The following is a 19,920-nucleotide window of genomic DNA, read 5'->3' as shown; positions in this document are numbered from 1 at the left end:
TTTGATTATTTTGGTGACATGGTTAAAATGCTTGATTCTTCATCCATTCACTCAGTAAAACAATTATGAAGCATTTCCTTGGTTTCCAATATATTTTCCTGTCTCCTTCCTAGTACTTGAGAAGTGCTAAAGTAATATTTAGGTGCTCTAAGTATTATTAGTTAAGTGAATATATCACTGACTAGTATTATGAGTCCTTTGAAACCTCAAAAATTGAATTCCTGGGGAGTGCCTGGGTGGCTTAGTTGGTTAAGCATCTGACTCTTGATTTCAGCTCAGATCATGATCTCACCATGGTGAGATTGAACCCTGTGTCTGGCTTTGTGCTGGGCGTGAAGCCTGCTTAAGATTCTCTCCCTACCTCTGCCCCTTTCCCCCACTTGCTCTCTCTCTCTCAAAAAAAAATTGAATTCCTGAACCCTGTACCCCTCCCCTCTTCCCGCCCTGCAACCCCATCACCATCACCTGTACCCCTGTTTTACTTACAGCTTTGACCATCTCAGTTGATGGTAACTCCATTTTCCCAGCAACTCTGACCACTATTTTAGAGTCATCCATACCTCTTCTTTTTCTTAACACTGACATCCGCTTCATCAGCAACTCCTCTTGGCTCTGTCTTTAAAAATACGTCCAGAACTTGGCTACTTTTTATCACCTCCACTACTACCCCTATGGCCCAAGCCACCATCATCTTTCATGGGATTACTACTAAAAGCCTCTCACTTGACCTCCCTGCTCCTGTTTTCTTGCCTGTTAGAGAAGAGAAGGCATTCTGTAATGAATATATTGAATAATAAATGTGAAAGTCATAGTCTTTCTCCCTGAAGAATTTATAATCAGTTTTAGAGATACAATGTATATGCATTGAAGAAGATGAAAGTGTTAAATATTATGCTGTTGATAGATAAGGAACTGAGATATACTTCATAATAAGAGGGATAGAATAGGAAATGGAGGTAGTTTGGGATTCCATGAGTCCCTTCCGTGCCATATGCTTCCATTTTGATACAAGGCAAAACTAGGTTCTTTATTTTTTTCTATTTATAACATGCTAATAATAATGCTGGCTATGATTACTTCCTTAGGAATTATGAGACTGGTAGTGATCTTCCTTTAGGTAATTTTTTTTTTTTTTTTTAGTCTCCTGTTATTTGAGTCTAGCAAAAGATTAGAAACCCTTTAAAGCCAGTCCTTTTTAAGGTTGTCAGAGATTACAGTTATTTCATTGAGTTATTTTTTCCCCCTCCTTTGAAAGCTTTTGCAAGTTTTAGAGCACTTCAGTCTACCATGTGCTTTAACAGAATATGATTTGAAGCCTCATGAAGCATTATACATTAAAGCTGTTGCCTTCAGTAATGGGTCCTGTAGACAGCTGCCAGTCATTAACTGATTGGATGCAAATGATGATGGGTGAAGCCTGTCGTAGTGACTGTGCTGCTAATTTATGGTTTAAATCTGGATGGTGGAGAAATGATAGCTGATTTGGACTATGTAAACCACAAGTCCTGTCTCATTATGTGGTTGATAATGTCAGGAAAATACTAGACATAGTTGATTACTGTAGTTTGCTGATTTCACAATGACTCTTTGCATTTTTGTGCTTAGGAAAGAGGAAATTTTCTCTGATGACTGCTTTAAGGAGCAACACACATAATATTTGAAAGTGTTTGTATGCGGGCGTGTGTGTGTGTGTGTGTGTTTAAAACAACATGTTTTGGAAACCATATTGATTAGTATCTGCTTGAAAAAAACCATTTTTTAATTCATTAAAAGTGGTTACATGTATGATCACACTTCTTCGTGGCCTCTGGCTTTCTCTAAATCCCCATATGTTTGGCTCTCTGGAGAATTGGGTGCCATCGATCTGCTACTGTGGCTTTTTTGAAGGTACTACCCAATTTTCATTTTCTTTCTCTCATTTTCCACAGCTCTTTCTTCTATAGGATGGCCTCTTTCCTAAATTGATTCATTCTCAAGGTTCTGTCCAAAGATTGCCTTTATTTTCCTTTTTGTATAGATTCTAGAACACTTCCTGGTGTATATAGTAGGGGGTTGGTAAATGTGTAATTGAATTTCTAAATTATTTTCCTCCTGACCTCTTATCCACGTGGAACTTTTCCACTTGGATGTTTTGCCAGTACCTCAAGCTCATCACCATCTTCCTTAAAACCAACTACTTGCCCACGTCCTTATTCATTAAGGTCATAAGCACAGACTAGCAAAGTTATTATACAGGAACAGATCAGTGAACACATAAACTTAACAAAGAATGATAGCATATAGGTGGCATATCTGGTATCCCAAAGGCATTTAAATTTTTTTAAGTTATAGATTAGAAAAATCAAGTAATTTCCTTAGAAGAGTTTGTTTATTAACTATCAATTTGCTTTAAACAACATGACTATGATTTTTAATTGTTTGAAAATAATTTCTTGAAAAATAGGAGCAATTAAACAGGGTTAATCCAAGGAAAACTTGTCCAAAAGCTTATTTTATGTCCAAAAGTTTATTTTAATGTCTGTTTCTAATGTAAATATGTGAAATGATATAAGTCATGTATATTTAATGACACACATATTTAAAACTCTAAAGGTGATTACCCAAGGGTTCTATATTCAGTTCCTCTTTATGCACATGACAAACACTGCCCATTTTGATATTGAAAAGGATAGAAAATAGTTGTTGCAGCCATACGGAGTTTGACAATTTTTCTTTCTTCCTGGAATTATGTAAAACTGTTTCAACCCCATGTAGTTTCTGATTTCAAGCAGCAAGTGTGTTGAGGGAATAGCATTTTACGTAGGAAACAACTCATAATTTAAGTGAAATCTAAACCTTCAAGTCATGTGAAACTTGACTAATTCATTGTAGATTTTATGGTCTGAGTTTTTGTTTACCTCTAGTTGAGTGTCGTCTTTAATTGTGGTGAACTGCTAGCATTTAAACAGCTAACACTGAAATTGTATAGTAAATGTTCCCGTATTTCTTCGGTAATTTATTTTGTTATTTCTGAAGTAAGATGAAAATATTTTAAAAGGGGTTTAAATTTTTATAAAAAAATAAAATTTAGCAGTAAAGTCAGGAAGGGCAATGAGTGTAGCATTTTACTTAAGACCAGCTGGCCTGGGTTAAAAAGCTGTAAAATACAGATTTTCACTTTTAACAGAGAGATGTGATAGGAGAGAGCTAGCAAAAAGCACCAGGAAAGGCTGATTGCGAGAAAAATACTACAAAGTTAATTCAGGCTTCCACAGAGTAGAGAAATTCTATGTGGCTTCACCTCAATCCATCTCTTCTCTCTTGAGTAGAAAATTAAAATATAAAATAATGGGAGTGGCAAGAATAAAATGAAAATGTCTCATTAGCTCAACCAAAGTATTTTAAAAAATAAATAAAATTGTTAAAAAATAAGGCCAGTTTAAAACATTTGAGTTTTGAAGGAATCAGTGGTTGCTTTTTCGTTGGGATGGGGTAGCTACAGACGTTCCAAAGCATCAGGTTTCCTTGCCTCTGAGAACGGAAGTGACATATAAATCTTTTCTTTAGTTCCAGCTCTCATGACCCCAAGTACAGTTGTATGGGGAAAAAAAAATACTGGACCACAATATGAAGCAGGTGACACACTACTTACCCTGTCTTTAAAATTATCCATAACAAAACTTTTCGAATCTTTATGGGCTTTTGAAAACTCTAAAACCTAAAATTAACATTGCCTTAGATTGAATACATTTTACCAGTGGCTATATTTCAAAGGAATTCAAACTAGCATATTATTAAAACAAACATGAAGTTAAATTATTCTGATTTCCATACTAGTTTTTGTGACTGATACTTAAGATGCAAACATTTTTGCTTTTCCTAAATATATCTGAAAAGATGAGAAATGTGTACACATACTGTTTAAAGAATACTACCAAAACAAGTAGCCATTTCACAGCTTAAGAACACATTAGACCAGTATCTTTGAAGACCTTCCCCCATTCGCCTTTTTTCAGTTTTGTTTCTTTTGATTAATTTCTTTTATTTTATGCTAGAACCTCCATTACAATGTTAAACAGAAGTGACGACAGCAAATTTTTTGTCTCATTCTTGTTCAAAAAAGGATGTTTTTAGTATTTCACCATTAATTACGGGCATTTTGCAGGTTTTTCTGTAGATGCTTTTATCTGTAGAGTTTTCTTCTTATTTCTAGCTTAAGGTTTGTTTTTAGGAATTAATATTGATAATGTCACAGATTTCCCCCCACTCAATCTGTTAATTTGATGATTTATATTAATAGATTTTCTAATGAATGTACTTTGCATTCGTGGAGTAAACCCAAGAATTATAATGTGTTATCATTTTTATATTCTTCTAAATTTGTTTTTTACCCATGTTCCTGAATGAGATTGGCAATTCGGATCTTGTGCTATCGTATTCTGGTTTTAGAATCAATGAATCTTTCAGAATCAGTTTGGGAGTATTACTTCTTTTGTGTTTGCTGAAAGATTTTGAGTAAAACTGGAGTTACCTTTTTCTTTGTAATTGGCAGAATGTACCTGCAAACCTGAGGTTTTGTTTACAGGTGGACATAATTTATTCTACTTTCTTCATTTCTTCCATGATTTTGAAAACATTTAAGATTGACTTTTGGATCGATTTCAGGATTTTTTTTTTCTTCCTGGATCTTGTTCAGTTTAACTAGTTTCAAATTTATTTGCACAAAGCTATACATAATGTTCTCACACTATCTTTTTGGAAATCTCTGTTTGCAAGATTAGTTTAAAACATATTTTTACTTTGAGAGGATTTGAACAACAGATGTTGTGTTGCCCCAAACTTTGTGAAGGTGGATTTATGTATAGGAATTCCCAGGGAATTTATTTATTTTATTTTATTTTTTTCTGTTTGTCCAGATATTTTTGACAGAGAATGCATTTGCCTTCTCCTCTGAGGTTTGTTTTTTTTTTGCTCATTTGTTTGATTTTGTCTAGTTCATCTCTTTAGGCTGTTTGCTTTCAGGGGCTTGAGTTTATGTGGTTTCTGCAATCTGAACTCTCACTTAAAGCTGATTAAAGCCCAAGGCCTCGTTCATCATAACGTCACATATGCAGAGTGAATGACATCCTCAGAGCTGTTTACCCTTATGGATTCCTGCTTGCAAGCAGTTTCTAGACCTAGGGATTCCCCTTAACTTTCCTACCAACTAATACATCCCTTAACAAATATTTTTATTTTTTGATCTAGCATTTTTATGCATTCTGTACAAGGAGGGGATGTCTGGACATTGTGTTCCACCTGCTGCCAGGATGGGGAGGCTGAGAAAGGATTTCAAATCTGGCATCTATTAAGAAATGGTTAGTTGTATTACAAATTATTTTTGAGCATAGAGTCATTTGTTTAGTCTTAAACTAGTATTTTTGAAATTTTAAATTCTCTTTTAACAAAAGAGAACCAAGCTACTAAAGTAAGCTGACAAGTATATCAGAGCACTATCTAATACAAAATGAAATTAGAGGTATTTAACTGTTATAAATCACAGAGGGGTAAAATATATTTGTTTCCTGATGTAATAAGTTACAGATAATGTCGCAGATACTGCAGGTTTTTAAGAAAACAAACAGAACATGTTTTTTAGTTTAGCCTTTATTACGCATATACCCCTATCCACCCATCACTGGTGATCATGGATTTAAAAGATTTCAGTTAAGTCTCACGGGATTATGGAAAAATCTGAGATGTTCCAACTCTTATAATAATTTTTGAAAAAGGGTTAGTTGTAGGAGAATGTTTATATATCATTCTATTGGGAAGATGGCCAAGACAAAGTGTGAGCCCTATTTTTACATACAGGTATTAAATTAGAAATCTCATCTTTTTAGCTTTGCATATTAGTATTAAACTTGTATGTTATTTTGGAATATGAATATTACCAGCCAGGGGGATCTAGCAGGAATATACATATTAACTAGTGTACTAAAAATTAAATAAGGATAAAACATATTAAAAGTTTTGATTTAAAAGATAATAATATTGTTTTCCAAGTAAGAAACCATAATCCAATTTGATTAAATAGTAGAGAGAAATTAAAAAAAAAAAAAAAGACCATCTGGAAGGCAGAGCTATATTAGAGGCTTTATTGTGTCATACATTTAGGAGTTTAGGATTCTAATTCCCAATAATACTAGCTGCCCCTCTGAACATTCATTCAGTCATCTTAAACAGCATAATTCAATTCTTTTATGTAAAACGCCACAGGATATTATATTAAAATATCAACATTAATATCTTTTTTGGAAGGAGTGTAGACATACATGTTAATTAGGAAACTTTCTAGGGATTTTAAATTTAGAGAGAAGGAACTGGATGAGATATTTAGTAAAACAGCTGAGAGTCACATTTTGACAAAAACAGGGATTACTGAGATGTCAATGCACTGTTTCTGTGAGCGCAGTTCTTCTGGATGGGAGAGGAAGCTCACGGTTTTATAATGTTTGGGGCTCTGTGTATTGCAACTGGGAGCTTCTAAAATAAATGCGAGAAATCGTTTTTTCTTCTTTCTTCTCTTCTCTTGGGGAAAGGGAATACATTTCTTCAATTATATATCATGAGGCGACCAGCAAAGACCAGAAGGTCTCTGATATGTTGATAGATTATCTGTTTTTACTTCATCAGTTGGCTTACTCTCTGAGTCTTACAAATACACTTTGGTGGTGTGCAATACTGATATACAATACCTCATTTCTCTACTTAACTCTGTTTTTAATAATCTGAATATTTTCCAAGGCTGGCTTCAAGTCATGTTCACCCTAGTGGTTAAGATTGAATAGTGTTGTCTGTATTTGTATGAGTGTTGAAACAGTTTTTTTTTTTTTTTCAACGTTTATTTATTTTTGGGACAGAGAGAGACAGAGCATGAACGGGGGAGGGGCAGAGAGAGAGGGAGACACAGAATCGGAAACAGGCTCCAGGCTCCGAGCCATCAGCCCAGAGCCCGACGCGGGGCTCGAACTCACAGACCGCGAGATCGTGACCTGGCTGAAGTCGGACGCTTAACCGACTGCGCCACCCAGGCGCCCCGTAACAGTTTTAAAGTAGAAGTGAGTTTCCGGGCTTATGTAATGAAAATATGAGCATATTAATTAATGACATTGTACAAATCTTTGTATTCTGTATTTTCTTATCTTCAGTCTAAATGATATATTTGAGGGGCACTTGGGTGGCTCAGTCGGTTAAGCTTCCGACTTCGGCTCAGGTCATGATCTCATAGTTTGTGGGTCCGAGCCCTGCGTTGGGCTCTGTGCTGACAGCTCGGATTCTGTGTCTCCCTCTTTCTCTGCCCCTCCCCCGTTCATGCTCTGTCTCTCTCTGTCCCAAAAATAAATAAACGTTGAAAAAAAAAAATAAAAATAAAAAAAGTGTATCCTAACCTCAATTCTGATTATTTGATAGGAAAATACAGCTTCTCTGGGCACTCGTGTCTCAATTGGTTAAGTGTCTGGCTCTTGATCTCAGCTCAGGTCATGCTCTCACAGTTCATGAGTTCGAGCCCCACATGCTGCAGAGCCTGCTTGGGATTCTGTCTCTCCTTCTCACTGCTCCTCCCCCACTTGTACACGTGCATGCTTTCTCTCTCCTCTCAAAATAAACTTAAAAAAATTTTTAAAAATTTTAAAAAATATAGCTTCTCTATGGGTTTTAATCAACTTGACATGTAATTAGTTTGCATGTCAATATTACTTTAAGACTCATGGATAAAATAATACAGATTTATGTCCCCCAAACCACATAATCTAATCATCAGGTCATAATGTTCATTAATCACTCATATGTGCCCAGTGGATGTGTTTGTTGCAAAAGGTCCTGTAATAGCCTCTGAGAATCCCCTGCTGTGATGCCAGCTAGTTAAGATTAGAACTTCCGGAGACTAAACCAGCCCTTCTCTTTCTTATATACCTCACTTGATGTGATAATGTCATTTAGTGCATTGACCCTTTGCTTTCTTCCTATTTATTTTACCCTTGTGTGTAATAGATTGCTTTCACTGTTTGGAAGTACAGTGTTCTGGATTGTACATTTAAGTCTGTTAAACAAGAAATAGCATTCTTCGTTTCAATATCATGTTTTTCAAGTGATGCAAAAATGCCTGAAGTATTTGCTGTGTAGCCTTTTTTTTTTTTTTAATTTTTTTTTAACGTTTATTTATTTTTGAGACAGAGAGAGACAGAGCATGAACGGGGGAGGGGCAGAGAGAGAGGGAGACACAGAATCGGAAGCAGGTTCCAGGCGCTGAGCCATCAGCCCAGAGCCCGACGCGGGGCTCGAACTCACGGACCGCGAGATTGTGACCTGAGTTGAAGTCGGACACTTAACCTACTGAGCCACCCAGGCGCCCCGCTGTGTAGCCTTTTTAAAGAACCTTTATCTCGGGGCGCCTGGGTGGCTGGGTGGCTCAGTCGGTTAAGCGTCTGCCAGGTCACGATCTCGCGGTCCGTGAGTTCGAGCCCCACGTCGGGCTCTGGGCTGATGGCTCAGCGCCTGGAACCTGCTTCAGATTCTGTGTCTCCCTCTCTCTCTGCCCCTCCCCCGTTCATGCTCTGTCTCTCTCTGTCTCAAAAATAAATAAACGTTAAAAAAAAAAAATTAAAAAAAAAAAAGAACCTTTATCTCATGAACTGTACAGAAAAAAAGGCAAAGACAATTAACCTCCCTCTATTCTGTTGTTATAGTCAGCTGAATACAGGAAAATATTTTAAAATGATAGTTGCCCAAGATTTGTGCATATAGCAAAGGTAATTAGTGTTTTTAGAGATTTCATATTCAATAGATAATTGTTCTTTTTTTCTTATTAGCATGCATAAATATTTTTTACTCACATGGGTTATTGAAATTTGTATTTTTACTAATTATATTTTTAAAGCCCCTTTTCCCTAGTATCAACTCTACTTTTGCAATGTTCAGTACTAGCTGCTGAGTTGATAAAAGTGACTGTCAAAAATTAATATAGAGAGGCTAATGTAAGGTATGAAATAGTGTCCTGATATACTATATTTGAGATGTACTATGTTTTTATTTAGAAGCAGATTTTTTTGGATAACATATGAACTTGACGATTTTCAAAACTTTTGAGTTTTGTTTTTGTTGGCCTGGATTTACTTGGCAATATAGTTCTCAATGGCACACTCAGAGATCCTGACTATAGGAGACGTCCTATAAAAGTGTGTATCTAATTGGTTATGTTTCTAATAGATGATAATGAAATACCATTCCTTTTCCATAATAATGTACTTTTCAGAATATATATCTCTTATCTTATTTCATCATCTCAGTCATGCTGGAGTTTAACTTGGGCAAGCATCTTTACACCTGTTTCACAGATGAAAAATTGAGAGGCAGAATGCTTAAGGAGAAATAGCATGGCAAACAGTGCAGATTTTGCAGTAAGGTAGGTGTGCAACCTAATCTTAACCCAGGCTCTTAATAGCTGTTTTCATTATTCTTATAGTGTTATCACAACCCCTCTGAAACTCAAGTTGCTGATCTGTATAGTGAGTGTGCAGTACCACACAGGGTGTGTGTAGCATATCCAGGCCAGGGTGTGGCCCACAATTCAAGCTTGCTAAATTACAGCTTTTACTATTGCTAATAAGAAATGGAAGATTCGAGTAATTTACTGGAGTATACCCAGATCTAATTGGTAACAGGACTCTACTAAAACTTTGGTTTCGGGTATTTTGTTTTACATTTCCACATCAAAATTCCTTTTAGTGACCATTAGTAGGAAACTAACCTGGGCCATTTGATGGCATCATCATTCAATGATGACAGGATTCACTATGAGATAAAGCAGATTATGAGATTCGATTTTAAGAGAACAAAGGAGGGATGCGTTTGTGGCTCAGTTGGTTAAGCAACTGACTTCAGCTCAGGTCATGATCTCAAGGCTCTTGGATTCCAGCCCACCTTGGACTCTGTGCTGACAGCTCCGAGCCTGGATGGAACCTGCTTTGGAGTCTGTGTCTCCTTGTCTCTCTGCCCCACCCCCGCTACTGTTCTTTCTCTCTCTCAAAAATAAATGAACATTTAAAAAAAATTTTAAAAAGGAGAACAAAAGATCCCCTTGTAAATAAATAAAAGGATTCTCTTTCTCCCCCCTGGAGTTGTTTAGGATTCTTGATATTGTTGTTTAAAAACTCTTGGCTTTCCTAAGCATTTTTCATCTTTCAGACCTGAGCCAGACTAAGACAATGGCACCCATGATAGAAGCAAGGGATTCTTTGGGACATTTCTCTTTCTGATACAAAATCAGAAGCAACTCAGCCATTCTTTATAATCAATCTAAAGGTGCCCATTGAACAACTTCATAGTCTCAGTCTGACTTCATGAGAGATCAGTCAGATTTGAGGAATTTCTAAAAAGCCTGCACTGAATCAGTAGCCTCTTATGTAAACAGGGTCACTGTATGTGGTGTGCCGGATTATATATTCACCAAGTGTTTTTGTTGTCTACTTTTAACAGTGTGACAGGCTCAAAAGGGTCTGTTTTTAAGATCTGAGGAGAAACTCAAGGTTTAGGTGCTTCCAAATTCATTACACTTCTAAATGCAGTTGTATTTACTATGATATTATTATAGTACTGTGGGTTAGTTATTCTGAAACTTTGCAGACAGCACGTTGCCATTAGAAAGGGATATAGAGCAGATTTTTTATTTTGTTTTAATGGAGAGTCCATGGGAAAACTTCTGACCACAGATGAGAGAAGTTCATGAATAAAGGCAGGCACAGGGGAGACCCAGCAGCGCAGATCACGAGTGGAACTGGTAACAGACACTGGGCTATAGATATGGGGGTGGCCCATCATCAGTGTCAGGAATGTGGTAGAGATGACAGATGCTAAGATGCTAAGGAACAACTCTAAATGTGTTGAAACGCAAAAACCTGCTCTGAATTTTATATGTGGATATTGTTCTATGCACATAGATATTCTAGTGACTAACAATGTTTTCAGGACAGTGTTAACATGTTATTGGGCTACTAAATTTTACCATGTCACTTTTAATACTTGTTTTTTTCTTTATAGGAATAAATTTAGTTTCAGGTTCATCCGAAGTAACTAAAGATACAGAACTACGAGGAAATAATTGCATATTATAAAATTGCTATAATTAGAATTACATAAAAGTATATGGTATGAATTCTGGTATCCTATGAATCATAGTCTTTACATTATGTCTGCTTTTTCACTTTACATCTTAACTAGACAGTTTCTTTTCTTTTACCCACTTAATATGTTCTTTCTTGTAATAATTCAAGGTTTCGTTACTATAGGAAAAATAAGTTCTTGTCGTCTTATAAGGACTTTTATTTCCCTGGAGTGACTATCAATAATTAGTAAAAAGCCCAGGCTACAAATGTTGACTCCCTTATGGTCTTTACTAATGGAAGGAGTGTAGTTTAAAATATATATACATATAATATATATATATATATATATATATATATATTGCATTTATATATATATACATTGCAATATATATATATATATGTATACACACATATAATATTATATATATATTGCATTTATTGCAAGTTCCATGCAGTTATGTGGCTCTTTGTAATTCTCCTTTGGCAGTTTTCTTTCCCCCTCTTTAAAGTGAGAAAGTTTAACATAATTAACCTTTATAACTTAAAATGATACTTAAGTTATATCTTTGGTAATCCCATTTTGGAGAATTTACCTAAAGTCCTGTGTTCCATAGTGATTATAAGCAAGGGCTTTGGAATGAGACAGACATAACTTTTACCTTTATTAGTTTATACAGGTCACTTGACTTCCCTGAGACTCAGTTTCCTCCTCTAGGATTAACTGATGATAATCTTCTTTATTATATGCATTAAGAGTTAATATATATACAACATTTAGGCCTGTCATCTGAATGGACATAATTCTTACCAGACACATTTGGCACTACTGTATTTATTTTATTTTGCACCTGGTCCGGCTTTGATAACTGGCAAGATTTCAATTTTTTAACCCTTTTTGGTGGTTAGCATTCTGATTTCAAACAGGTAACTCATATTGGAGGAAACAAAATTGAGGATTTATTACCTTATTTTTTGTAGTTAAATGTTTCAATTCTGCCAGATCTTTACATAGAACTCAAGTTTTGAGATAGAGTCTAAAGACCTATATTAAAGTTCTAAGGTAAAAATAAGTTACAGCTGAGGGCAGAAGTCCAAAGTGAGTGTCCTTAATGATTTTGGTGACCCTGATCATTGCACCAGTGAAATGAAAATGCTGATATGATCACTCTCAGGCATGATTGCTTCTGTAGACCTGAATGGTAAGTAACTTAAATTTAAATCATAATATTAAGGGAGTCGTTCATCTTAGCTAATTTTTTGAAGAGTGCTGTATGCCAAAGTCATAAGAAAATTATTTTAACCTTTATGATAAGTAAGTATACATGTCTTCAGACTTTTAGTATAAAGTGAAAATATCCTTGAAAAAATTGCTCAAATCTTCCTCCATGGATTTTGTGAAATCTGTCAAGTGATAGGAAATTGCAATAGTGTAAGTTTGAAGTTAGTCTGTGAACTTAGAAATACCATGTATTTGAATGAGGGTTTTGAAAAAAAAAATGGAGGTATTTATTGCTGTAGATCACTTAGCATTTCTAGAGGGAGCTCACATTTGATTTTCTCTTTAGAACAACTTTAGCAAGATGGGAATATTTAATTGTTCTTCTGCCTTTCAAGGAACATAAAATAAACTGTGGCAGATTGTGGACTAAGTACAAGAGGAGCTTTCATTGTGAATTAAGGTCAAGTTTCTTCGTAAGTGGATACCTTTTAGATGCAGTTGAATATCAATGTGAAGGGCCCTTGAGATGTTAAGAGTTATTCTAAATACTTCACTTCCTGATATTTCAACAGAAAAATTTTGTTTTCTTTTCGAAAATAAGATAACTTCATAGGTCAGATTTTCTAAAGCTGATTCTCTTATACTGAGAAGTAGCTGTTTGCTTTCCCTACATGTAATCATCCTGTATGCTTAGTCCTGGGGAATAAATCATGTGCTTGTTAAACAATGCGTTTTAAATGTCTGTTCCGTGCAAGGCATCTTCAGGGCACTTACAAGATCTTGATAAATGTACCCGAGTCCCCAGCATCTTTGAGCAACAACCTTTTGTTTACAGAGTATGTTCTATTGCCAATAAGTTAACTGGAAAATATGACATTTAAAATTATATTCCCAAAGAAATGTAAAACACTTAATATATTGTTTGGCATTAATTTTTCTGTGGTATGAAAAATACATTATGAAATATGGGTACAGGATAGCTTTATTTTGTTGTTCCTGGAGGATTTTTTTTGCTCCTAGTGGTTCTGAGGGCTGATGACTCATTTGAATAATTTATTTTGTTTTCATATTATACTCCAGTCCCTCAATTAAATATGTAAAAATATTGAGTATTATAATAGGTTATTCTACTTTATATTCAAACTCAATATTGACAGTGTGAGACAGCTTTATCTCTAAGTAGATTCTGATGCATGGAAATATCTGGATCTGCCTTGTCAATAACTTTTTGCTACTTAGGGAGTTAAACTCCTGTTTTCTCATCAATGAAATGGGTGTAGTAATATACCTCAGAGGTTTTTATTGGGTTAAGTTCTGGACACTGTCAAAGCATATAGTAAGCTTTAAATTATGGAAGTACTCTTATTATCTTTATTATCATAATCTATTTTAAATTTTTTTTTTTAATTTTTTTTTTCAACGTTTATTTATTTTTGGGACAGAGAGAGACAGAGCATGAACGGGGGAGGGGCAGAGAGAGAGGGAGACACAGAATCGGAAACAGGCTCCAGGCTCTGAGCCATCAGCCCAGAGCCTGACGCGGGGCTCGAACTCACGGACCGCGAGATCGTGACCTGGCTGAAGTCGGATATCATAATCTATTTTAAAATTTCTTCTCTCCTTCCTCTTCCCTCCACTTTTTCCTCTGCGTAGGCTCAGAGTACTACAGGGTAAGGCCATGAGATGAGACAGCAGTTCTCTCAAATGAAAGCAGTTTCTTATAACACTCATTTCCAAAAATAAGATGAATACTCTGAATATTTTGAGATGCTATTGGGAAGAACTTTTAAAAACTACATAGAGATTTTAGAAATAACTAATTAACATTTTTTGTACTTCAAAGAAGAGCTTTATTATATTACTTCAGAGTTTAAAGTGTGAATTAGATTTCATGTGTGTACCCTGTCTATTAAAGTATGGACTTTAAAAGCAATGAGATATTTTTTTAGGCTTCGTCATAATTTCTTGGATGAATTTCACAGATTTTATTTCAATAAAACTGTACTTAAAAAAAAGTACATTTATGAAATGAATGCATCACTAAAATATATGGGCCTAAAAATGTAAAAAAAATGTAAGTGACATTAAATATTAATGAAAATGTAAGATCTTTTAGTTCTGTTGGGCCAAAGTGTAATTACCAAGTGAAAATTTGAAGATAATCCCAGACATCTGTTTCTGATTGTCTTAGTACAAGAAAAAGTTTAGTGAATGTTAAAACTCTTTATTCCTTAAGTAGGATATAGGATAACCCTGTCTCTATTTTAAAAGAATGTGGGACCTTAATTTTTCTTCTCTCTCTTCCTTCCTTTCCTTCCCTCCCCTCCATTTCCCCTGTGTCCCCTCTCCACCTAACCCAGTTGTAGACAGTTAGATTAATTATATTCCTAGGTTCATGGCCAGTTTGATCATGACCAGGATAATCCCTTCAGGTTTCCTCTCTTTTATTCATGTGTTTATTCCCATTAACTCTTCCTAACTTCATCTTCCCTTTGCACCATAGACAACTGCTCTAATGTACTTGATTTTCATCCTTAGATTTGTAGTATGCCTTTGCAAAATGTGTAGTGATATTTTGGGTGAAATGAATAATTTTTAACATTTATAGCTAGTGTTGTGACACAGAATGCACCAGATATTTTGATTCTTTGTTGGCTTTTTAAGGTCCATTCATGTGTCAGTGTTTATATGGTGTTTGTTGGTCCTCACCTGTGCATAGTAATACATGAAGTTTATTTCCCACGTGGTACTCCCATGGTGGACATGTTGATTGCTTTCCACTACCAGCCAACACTAAGAGGCTTGCATTAAACACCCTTTTATGGGGGCGCCTGGGTGGCGCAGTCGGTTAAGCGTCCGACTTCAGCCAGGTCACGATCTCGCGGTCCGTGAGTTCGAGCCCCGCGTCGGGCTCTGGGCTGATGGCTCGGAGCCTGGAGCCTGTTTCCGATTCTGTGTCTCCCTCTCTCTCTGCCCCTCCCCTGTTCATGCTCTGTCTCTCTCTGTCCCAAAAATAAATAAACGTTGAAAAAAAAAAATTAAAAAAAAAAAAACAAAACACCCTTTTACGTGCTCTCTTCGATGAACATTTCTTTGGCCATGGGATTGCTGGTTAGGGCTTATCCTGGATTTGGTGAATCTTGTTGATTTGACTGAGTTCTGTCAAATGGCCCAACAGGATGGCTGTCTCAGGCTTACACTGCCACCAGATAGTACACTGGGCCTTCCCCCACAAACCCACTAGTACTTGGTTTTATCCGGTTTTCTAAATATTGCCAGTCTCAAATCTCATTGTTCTCATTTATGTTTCTCTGGATTGCTAAGGAATTTGGATATTAGTTAAAATGCTTTAACTTACTTATTTTGTTTTAATTTATGTTCATTTCCTTTGCCCATCTTTTTCCCCTCTCTGTTGGATTTATCTTTTTCTGGTTGCTTTGTTAGGAGTTTTTTCTTCTTTTTATTTAAAGGTTTGAAATATCTTATCCTAATGTATTAATGCATGTTTAACTTTGTCCCTGTTATCCCTCAATAATTAGAAGTCTTTAATTTTGAGATACTCAAATTCATCATTTTTTAAACCTTTTGAGTTATATTTGAAGGTCTAAGAAATCTCTTTTCCTTCCACAAGATATTCTCATACATATCCTTGTTAGCCTTATCTTTTCACATTTAACTTTTAAAGCTATCTGGAATTTACCTGTGCATATGATAAATATGGTATAAAACTCAAGTTTTATATTTCTCCTAGATTGTGGTTAGAATACATTTTCTGAGTATACTAATAAACAATGCAAAAATATTGATTGAAGTTACTTAGAATTTATAGATAAATTTTAGGAAAATTAATGTTAATTAATTGTTATATTAATCTTGTTAAATTGTCCTACCCATGAGCCTTAGAATATTTCTCCATGTTTTTCAAGTTTGGATAGTTTGGGTAGTTTCATTTACTCAGACTAGCTACATTTAAAAATTGATCTGATATAAAAAAAAAAGTTGACTTGGTTGATATCAAATTTAAGTAAAAAAAAAAAAAAATAACTGGGGCGCCTGGGTGGCTCAATCGGTTAAGCGTCCGACTTCGGCTCAGGTCATGATCTCGCGGTCCGTGAGTTCGAGCCCCGCCTCGGGCTCTGTGCTGACCGCTCAGAGCCTGGAGCCTGTTTCGGATTCTGTGTCTCCCTCTCTCTCTGACCCTCCCCATTCATGCTCTGTCTCTCTCTGTCTCAAAAATAAATAAACATTAAAAAAAAAAAATAACAAGAAAACCATGGCTACTCTGATTAAGTCTTTAGGATAATTATATAGCTGTGAAATCATGACGTTAGCCCTCCTAAAATATACTTTTTATAGTTCACTTCAATGTGTTTTCTTCTAAACCATATCTGTGATAGCTAAATTTTAAATGTTTTTTTTAATTCATTAATTTTTAAAATGTTTTTATTGAAATACGATAAATGATCAGTTTATGAAAAGAATTACTATTTAGTTGACCCCAGTGGAATTTTTAAATTTTAGGTCATAGTCTATAAGATAGTTTTATATATTTAGAAGTGATCTTTATGTTAGCATTGAGGGTTTTTTTCTTTAATGTTTTTTTAACGGTTATTTGTTTTTGAGAGACAGAGATGGAGTGTGAGCAGGGGAGGGGCAGAGAGAGATAGGGAGACACGGAATCCGAAGCAGGCTCCAGGCTCCCAGCTGTCAGCACAGAAACCAATGCAGTACTCAAACTCACAAACCATGAGATCATGACCTAAGCCTAAATTGGACACTCAACCGACTGAGCTGCCCAGGAGCCCCAGCATTGAGTTTTCGTAGCAGTGATGCAATAATTAATCATATTTAAATTTGAATGTGTGGAAATAGTGACAGCAGTTTTTACACCAAAAAACAAACAAACAAACAAACACCCAAAACCTAAAATGTATTTTGGTAAACACAGTACTGAAGAACTGTTATTTAAGAAAAAAGGGATTTTGATGCCTTAAACTTATGACTAAGGAAAATAATGATTTGGGGGACACCCGAATGCTCACTGCTAATTTGAGACAAATATTTGAGCTGGTAGTTTGCCCTAAGGTGACCTGCCCACTTTGCAGGAAGCCAGGTAGTGGTGATCTGCCCATTCTTCTTTAACACTGAAAGAGGAGACTGGTATGCAGGTAATAAATGAGCTTGAGGGGGAAAAAAAGGGGGGGGGGATTTTGAAAAGGAATTGTTTTCATATTTGAGTGTGATGCCTTTCAGCCTAAGACCATCAGGAACACAGTGATAGTGGGGAATTTGGCTTAATTACTACTTGCACTGAGGGAACACCACATCATGGGCATCCTGAGGTTGTGTCATAGAATTTGAATATTGGTTGGGTGATTTGGGAGAGCGTCTAAAGAAGCAGGGTGTTCTCTAGATTGGATGCTGAATCAATTCTGTGACTGGATAAAGAGGCCATTCATTTAGGAAGAGAGAGGGATGTTTTTGGTGTTTCTTGGGTTGCACACTGGCCTTTTTCTTTTTTCTGTTTAGTAAAATTATGAAGTAATCTTGCTTTGTCTCATTTATCATGGATTGAAAGTAATCTTGTCTCAAGTTGGCATTCTGTAAGAATGTGTAATATATAATAGAAAAATATAGCCTGGTGGTGAGAGTCTGATGAGTTCAGGACATCAAAGTCTACCCTCCCCCTCCCCCACTTTTTTCCTTCCTTCCTCTTTGTTCCACAAGTAGGTAAAATTGTTTTAAAAGTATATGCTTGGGGTGCCTGGGTGGCTTGGTCAGTTAAGCGTCCGACTTCGGCTCAGGTCATGATCTCACGGTCCGTGAGTTCGAGCCCCACGTCGGGCTCTGTGCTTACAGCTCAGAGCCTGGAGCCTGTTTCAGATTCTGTGTCTCCCTCTCTCTCTGCCCCTCCCCTGTTCATGCTCTGTCTCTCTCTGTCTCAAAAATAAACGTTAAAAAAATTAAAAAAAAAATAAATACAAGTATATGCTTGATTTGGGAATTTTCTTTTTCTTGTCCCAGTCACCTAGGGCAATGACTGAATCATAAAGATGTGAGAGGCTTCCATCTGGACAAAGAACAAGAAACGTGGTATTACATTGTGGCTTTGCCACAGATAACCTTGCTGGTGGTTTTTAATTCTGAGTTGTATTCTCACTTTGAAATAACCATCTCTTTTGCTGCCTGTCCCAGTGGAAGCCACCCTGGATCCTTTGCTTTTACTGTTCCCCTTATCTGGCATCACCAATCTTTGTAAGGCTGAGCTCCTTATCTTTTAGTCCTTAGATATCACATACATTTCCCTGTGTCTAAGATTATCTGTATAAATTGGCCTCATTCAGTCTACCTAGCTTTGTTTTATTTTGTTTGTAGCACTTAGCATTATCTGAAGTTAACCCATTTATTCTCTGGTGTGGTCCTCCTTCCCCACTCCTCTTCACATAAGCTTCTTCACATAAGTCACTTCAAACATAAGCTCCACGTGAGTGAGAACGTGTATGTATGTATGGGTCTGTGCACCCAGCCCCTAATAAAGTTCCGGGCACCGACTAGATGCTAGCAAATATTTGTTTAATAATTAGATACATACATAAATGAATAAATGACCAACTCAGTAAACATATTCTGAGCATAACTCTATGTCTGTTGACTATTAAAAAGAGAAACAGGGGTGCCTGGGTGGCGCAGTCGGTTAAGCGTCCGACTTCAGCCAGGTCACGATCTCGCGGTCCGGGAGTTCGAGCCCCGCGTCAGGCTCTGGGCTGATGGCTCAGAGCCTGGAGCCTGTTTCCGATTCTGTGTCTCCCTCTCTCTCTGCCCCTCCCCCGTTCATGCTCTGTCTCTCTCTGTCCCAAAAATAAATAAACGTTGAAAAAAAAATAAATAAAAAAAAATAAAAAGAGAGAAACACTTGTTAGTTTATTATTTAATTGAGATGTAAGTTCCTGAAAAAAAAAAAATGCCTTAAAATATTCAAATCAGTTCTTTGCTATTGGTTTTTTGTTCAGCGTCTGTGTTCTAAGAGTATGGGTTGGATGAGATAGTATTATGATGGTGCTTTCCTGATGCTTAAATTAATACTTGCAGGCATTTCTGTGGAATGATTCCAATGTAAATATACTTTCATTCACTAATGCCACAATCAAAGCAGAACTTTGAGAGAAGTGAAGTGGGTTGAAAACAACCTGGCTATTAGAAGTTTCCATAGATCCATACTTTATTAATTTGGTAATGGTGATGGTGGGAGAAGCAGGACTGGATATAAAATACATGTGACATTATACCTATTAAGTTTGAAGATAATTATAACTTACTTTACTATATGCTTTTCCTGCTACTTTATATTTCCTGTTACTGAACTTAGTATTGGAATTTTATTCCAATATTATATTATTGGATATTATAAAGTAATTTGACAATATTATAAACTTATAAACTAATTCAATATTACAAACTGTCAATATTATAAACTAATTCGACAATATTTTAAAACTAAGTTTTATCTTTCAGCTTAAGGATTCAATTTTTCATGGATTCATAATGCCAAGGTCTGATTTGTAGTGTGTGAAAGTTGGT

General features: G+C 36.0%; 1 protein-coding gene and 1 non-coding gene across 3 annotated transcripts in view; both read left to right on the top strand.

The window, feature by feature from the left end:
• TMTC2 (transmembrane O-mannosyltransferase targeting cadherins 2) overlaps positions 1-19,920 on the top strand; it is a 404,595-nt gene that overhangs the window by 194,397 nt on the left and 190,278 nt on the right. The gene's annotated exons all lie outside the window — the stretch shown is intronic.
• On the top strand, positions 17,328-17,473 carry LOC112863990 (U12 minor spliceosomal RNA). The gene has a single exon (XR_003223924.1). It is a non-coding gene; the product is annotated as a U12 minor spliceosomal RNA (small nuclear RNA).

Source organism: Puma concolor, chromosome B4, assembly GCF_028749965.1.
Source record: "Puma concolor isolate L17-30 chromosome B4, mPumCon1.1.hap2, whole genome shotgun sequence".
Taxonomy (NCBI): domain Eukaryota; kingdom Metazoa; phylum Chordata; class Mammalia; order Carnivora; family Felidae; genus Puma; species Puma concolor.
Note: the sequence above shows the minus strand (reverse complement) of the source record. Positions and strands in the feature narration are given on the sequence as shown.